The sequence below is a fragment of the Herpailurus yagouaroundi genome, unplaced genomic scaffold (genome assembly GCF_014898765.1).
Source record: "Herpailurus yagouaroundi ecotype Mexico unplaced genomic scaffold, PumYag 142, whole genome shotgun sequence".
Taxonomy (NCBI): domain Eukaryota; kingdom Metazoa; phylum Chordata; class Mammalia; order Carnivora; family Felidae; genus Herpailurus; species Herpailurus yagouaroundi.
In genome coordinates, this window is record NW_024412397.1 from 3,700,144 (window position 1) to 3,706,143 (window position 6,000).

Consider the following 6,000-nt stretch of genomic DNA (forward strand, 5'->3'; position numbering starts at 1 on the left):
AAAACAAAACAAAATAAAAAAAAAAAAAAACCCAAACACAAAAAACAAAACCAAACAAAAACAGAACAAAAAGTCCCAAAACTCTGTATGCCTTAGGAGTAGTCACTCTTTTCTCGTTCATTTGTCAGGAGCACCTTTGCCATTTTTGTCGCTTCCTTTTCCATTTCTTATCTATGCAGTGATTTTTGCAAGTTTGGACGGGATCAAACCCGTGCATATTCTTCCTTTCTTGTTACCTTTGCCTTTCCCCCACTGGTTTTCCTGCCCCCTGCACTTGGTCTTCTCCCCGAACGTGTGGCTAGAACCGCTCTGCAAACCCAATGGCAACCAGCAGCCCCAGCTGCCCGGAACAAAAGTCTCTCGGTGGCCGTTTGCTGTTGCCTGCTCAGTCAGGGAGCCGCCCTCGCCTTTTCTTCCTCCAGCATCTGAGATCCGCATCCATTCACCGTCTTCACAGACATGCGTTAGGTTCTCAGCCACACAGAGGGGAGGGAGCAGACACTCCGCGTGGACTCCTGCCCCTTGCAAAGCAGGACACTGGCCACAAGGATGGACCCACAAGGACCCGTCGTTGCCGGACCGTCTTTCTCTGCCCATGCCTCTCGGCGTCCTCCGGGCTGTGACCTTGGCCCTGTTCTCTTCCCGTTCTGCCGCTTGCCCGAGACTGCTGCCCTCTCCCACCGACGATGCGCTCTCCACTCCCGCGCCACCTTCTCAGGTGGCCCTCTCTCGTGGCTCCAGACCTGCAGCCTCCCGCTGCTCCCTGCGCATCCTCCTGAAGAGGTCCCACTGGCGCCCCGACCTCTTTGGGGGCAAACCCCCTCCTCTTCCCCATTCCCTTCTCCGGAGACGCTAGAGCCTTCCCAGCCGCGGCGCTCTTCCACACCCCACGGGTGCCCTTCTTCCTTGTCAGTTTCCCAGCTCGAGCCCCTCCTCCCACCACGCTGCCATAATCCAGACCCCTGTTGGCCCCAACTTTGCGGTGAGCAGATTCGCGCCCCACTGAAGGGTTCGTGCTCTCCGGTGAACAGACTTCCTTGTTGGTCCCCAGTCACGTCGCCTGTAACACAGAAGTGATTCGAGCCCTTGCCTCGTGTGCTTGTGTCGAGGACTAAGTAAGGTGAGATGGGTGAGGTGCTTAGCCGGATCCTCGGCATATAAGCAAGTGTCCAAGTGGATGTCAACCGTTCTAATTCTTTATCCCACCGCTTCCGACCTGACGCATCCACAAGGCCCACTGCCACGCTGCCGCCATAATTCTCCCTCTCGAACGCAAACCAGATCACGGCTTGTCTCCCTGGACAAAGTCTCCTCCACTGCAGGAGACATCTAAACACCTCCAGACCATACAGGCTTTTTGTGGCATCGGCTGCTTCCCACCCCCCTCGGGTGGCGCTCTCACCGTCTCCGCCCTGTGTTTCAGCCTTGCTGGATGCAGCTGTCGGCTCTCGCCTCGGTCACCACGTGTGACAGCCATGCCCGTGCCTGCGGGTCTGGTTGGGCCCCATGGGTTAGCGTAGGCCCGACTGGTGTATGGGCTTCAAGCCGCAGTTTGGGTGTAAATTTGCCCTCTTGTGTGCGTTTCAGGGCCCAGGCTCACAAGTCGGTGCCTGCCCTTTTCACGTCTGGTCACCACCGCACAGGAGCCGTGCCAGACCGAGCAGGCTTAGCAAGGCCCCCACTTCACATCTGCTCATCTACCGGCCAGAGCAAGTCACGTGGCCAAGCCCGGCATCGGTGATGCAGGAACGTACGCTCTGTCCAGAGGAAGGGATGCAGAGGGGGCCCTGGCCCAAACGGTAACCCAGTGACACTGAATTACCCACATCCCTGAGCACGCCGTGCTACCTCTCACGCCCCTGGGCATTTGCCGGCGGCCCTTCCTGGAGAGGTCTTCACCTCCCAGGCCCCTTCTTCCACCTAACAGACAAGCATCTGTCTCCTAAGGCTCTGCTTAGCTGTCACCTCCTCAACAAAGACGCTCCCCTTGCCCCAGATAGACCTCGCCTCAGTTTCCCCCAGGCACTCACCATGATCTGTGCATAAGCGGTCTTGTCATCCTCCATGCCTGGCATAGAACACTTAGAAATTTCTATTGTGGGGGCGCCTGGGGGGCTCAGCCTGTTAAATGTCCAACTCTTGATTTCAGCTCTGCTCATGATCTTGTGGTCCGTGAGTTCTAGTCCCACTTCGGGCTCTGTCCTGACAGTACGGAGCCTACTTGGGATTCTCTCTCTCTCTCTCTCTCTCTGCCCCTCCCCTGTGTGCTCTCTCTCTCTATCTCTCTCTCTCAAGACAAATAAATAAATATTTGTTAAAAAGGAAGAAATCTCATTATGGTTGAGTGGGTGGATATGTGAAGTTGGTCTAGTAAATTTCCCTATAATTCAGCCAGCGTCATGTGGGCCTTTCTCAAATAATCTCTTTTCTTAAAAAAAAAAAAAAAAAAAAGTCTAAAAAAAAAAAAACCATTATGTATTACAAACCAGACATTCTCAGATAACCATCTGGTCCTGTCTAATTACTTAAAGAGGGACCATGGATTACATTGGTCAGACCAAAATTTACACGAGGAGAAGTTGTATCATGAATGATCTTAAACCTGGATACAATGGATAAGCCTTACTTATGCTTGTGGGACCACAGGCAACCCGAGCCTCGTACCCTGGCATCAGCCTGGTGGGATGCGGGCACACCAGGGTCATGTTCTGTTAATTGACAGTGATACCCCAAAGCACTTCCTATGAGTGCCTGGGCCTGCTCTTATCCCCTTGATATAATACATGGGAATCTTACTGAATCTGGGAGAGAGAGACACAGATAGACATTGTCTCGTAGAAAAACTCATACTGGTTTTCACTTGAAACAGAAGACGTTCTCGGTAGAAATATTTTGAAGCCAAAATAAATAAAAAAGAAAAAGTAGAAAAGAGTCAAACAGGCAATTATTTGTAATAGAAAAAACTATTGATTTTCCTTTTTTGATACATAGTCTAAATTATCCCTCAAGAAAAGTAGTAATGCATCTTTAAACAGATTTATTGGTTCTAGGAGGGAAAAAATGTATTATTTAACTTCCATGCTATTGGATTTTTCTTTTATGTTAGACATAGAGATTGTGCAGAAGCACAGAGATGGGACAGAGAAATACTTTCAAGGATCATGGTTATTTTGGGTCCCAAGGTAAGATGCTTTCGTATTTCTCTCAAAGCAGTAAGAGTTCGTAAACAAAAGATCATTTTTCTTGCTAAACAGATGGCATCACACATTTGCCATAAGTATGTTTTCCACCAGATTCAAAGTTCCCGTGGGTGGAATGAACAAACCACGCTGGATCCCTGAGTGCTACTTTGAGGATCAGCCTCTTTGTTATAAAGGATCTTTGCCCCAGGGAACAATCCTGGAGCCACAATCCTCTTCTCCGAGCTGGATTTCTGCACTTCTCCCTCTTACTTGATGACTTCTGAGCTCAGAAGGCACAGTAACCGACCTCGTAGGGAAGCCTCTCTCTCATCCTATCCAATGAACTTGAAGTTGACCAGAAGAGCCGTGCCTGTTCTCTTCCCAGCTCTGTATGTAGCCTGTGCCATCTCTCTCGGAAGAGGGACCTTGGGCTCGATGGGGCCTGACACATTTGGGGCTGCAGAGACCGTGGACCAGGCCCCACAGCTCTCTGTTTGCCTGTCACGTGACCTTGCAAAGCGCCCTCACCCAGGTGTCCCTATCTATCAGTCAGCGACAATCCTAGGTGACCTCGCTGGATTGTCACAAAGAAAAATTACTCCAAAGGATTGGAAAGCATTTTTCAAATATAGAGTGCTCTAAAAGCCATAAATAAATATTTCAAACCACAGCTACAAGCTGAGCCCCTCATCATGTTTATTCTGTATAGTTCAGCACTTCAGGAGTTTGATGTGTTTGTTCTCTGTTTTTAATAACTACGCTCTTTCAATGAGCTCGGGGTATATTTACCAGGAGTCAATACGGAATGACCTGTAAAATCTAGTGGCCAGAAAGCATCGGGTCCGAACTATAACAAAGGAAGTCCCCAGACCACCCTCAAGCACACTGCCCTCCCCGCTGCTTCCCGGGTCGTTGTGCTCACGTGTCCGCAGGAGAAGGAGATCCAGGATCGGAAAAGGTAACGCCCATGCTTTTCACGCCGCTCCACATGGCGGTTCTTCCCTCTTTCTGGGATGATTTTGGCATTCTGGTTCTTTACGTTGAGATCGACGTGCCAAGTCCGTGAGGCTGCTCTACGACCCACCTCAGGAACCGTGGACACGGCAGTCACTCGGTGCCCGCAGGCTGGAACATCTCCTTGACCGCAATGCAACAGGACAGAGGCAAGCGTCCTTCTGGTCACCCAACAGCACAACGGCCGCTATGGGCGTTTCTGTTCAGTGGCCATTCGGCCACTACCATCCGTCACTACCTGGGTGCCCACTCTTCTCCTTCCTCCCCGTGGCTTCCACACCTAGACCTCAGCACTTATACCTACAAAACTCAGTAGTTGTCTATGTGGAACCCAAAGGCACGTCCTATTCTATATTCCAACGTGTGTACTTGGGGAGACTGGCTACTTGACAAGCAGCCTTAATCACCTTCCTACCACGAGATGGAACCTTTTCTACACGGAACTGTCCTTTAGAAACCAAGCCAATGAAAGCCTGGTCAGGGTTTCGAAAAGCCAGCCACTTGCAAGAGGATTATCTGTAAAGACCAGCTGTACACCTTTCTTTGCTGTGAATCAGGAATGCTTTCGTTCCACGAGGCTCCCGAGTTCATGATCAAACCTTCTGGTGAGAAAACAGGGCACAGAGAAATCCGTACCCTCCCCGTGTGACAGATGATGTTGTGAATGCAGACCCTTCTTTAAAACTCCAGCTAATTCAGGTGGCAGGATGAAGTGTCATAATTAATCCCTCATGTATTGCAAGCAATTTAATGTCAAAATAATCAACAGTAGCTTTTTTTACCCTTTTGTGAGTACATAATAAATACTGCCATTTAGCCGAAGCAAACATCGGATTTCTTTTCTGGTCTTTGAATAACACTATCTGTGAGGTAAATACCAGACCCTATCCCTCAAGCTCCCCTCCCCAAGCCCCACCAAGCTCACGTATATATTCTCCTTAGGAAAAGATATGGTGGGTGTCAAAAGAGGAGTAGCGTGTCTAATTTCCATTGGGTCCCTCCCAGCACTCCTGAAGAAGATGAACGCTGCCCTCTGTCTCCAACGCAGAACGTGGAGCACGGCGGGTCTACACCTTCCTCTTCACTGCTTCTCTCCGGGAGGTCTTATGTCACGGTGTTTGTGACATCCTCCCCTTCCAGGGTGCCAGGGAGGGTTTGCTTTAGATAGAAGCTCTTTTGTTGCAATGATGTAGAGATGAGGAGGAGAGCCCTGGGAGCAAGTTCAGGGAAGATGGTTGATCTTCAGAAGGTACGTGTGAGCAAAGAATGCCTAAAATCCAGGCTTTGAGGTGATCCTTCCCGTCAGGTAGGAAGACCAAAGAATGACTCTTCTACCTTGAAAGATCTTGTGTGGAGATAATTTCTAAAATATTGAAGTGGGAAACAGGGTCCCAAGAAGAGCTCCTTCTCGATGAGTAGGTTTTCATTATCACGGACCTGAGTTTCCATGACATGGCATTGCATTTTACCCAGTGCTATCTGTTCAGCCGTCGTGACCAAAGACCCTGGGTCTCTCCTTTAGATATTTACACGTTTTGTGGGTGTGCAGGAAGCTTACAACTACCTACTTCCATGTTACCATGGTCTTCTTTACACTATTATTGGTTTTTATTCAACTCATACAGAGTGTCCACTTCGCCAGAAGCTCTGGATAGAGTTTCCTGTGATACGGAGGAAAAGAAAACACAGTTTAAGTGTTCGCACAACACACACACACACACACACACACACACACACACACACACACATTGGCCAATAATCATAATAAAATATAATCCCCCTCTGAGGCATGTCTGAGAGGCCA